The sequence below is a fragment of the Etheostoma spectabile genome, unplaced genomic scaffold (genome assembly GCF_008692095.1).
Source record: "Etheostoma spectabile isolate EspeVRDwgs_2016 unplaced genomic scaffold, UIUC_Espe_1.0 scaffold403, whole genome shotgun sequence".
NCBI lineage: Eukaryota > Metazoa > Chordata > Actinopteri > Perciformes > Percidae > Etheostoma > Etheostoma spectabile.
In genome coordinates this window covers 247,857-248,084 of record NW_022605603.1, presented here as the reverse complement: position 1 = coordinate 248,084, position 228 = coordinate 247,857, and the positions used below count along the sequence as shown (strand labels likewise).

The 228-nt window shown below is 50.9% G+C and overlaps 1 protein-coding gene across 1 annotated transcript in view; it reads left to right on the top strand.

Annotated features, from left to right (window-relative positions):
- LOC116686617 (ankyrin-2-like) overlaps positions 1–228 on the top strand; it is a 158,017-nt gene that overhangs the window by 148,284 nt on the left and 9,505 nt on the right.

Here is a 228-nt window from a genome sequence, read left to right as displayed (position 1 = left end):
GAAGATGAAAGCTCAGATGGGCCGATCTGGAATCTTGCTCCTTATGATGTCATAAGGGGCAGTGTTACCTCCCCTTTCTCTGCTTTGCCCACCCAGAGAATTTGGTTCACCCACGGCTTTCATACGAGCAAAGTGGCAGTTAGTCAAGGCCACACCCCCAACCTCCACCTTGCCCCCCCCCGGTCCCCTAATATAACTGGTATCTGAAGTCTCTTTTCTATGACCTTA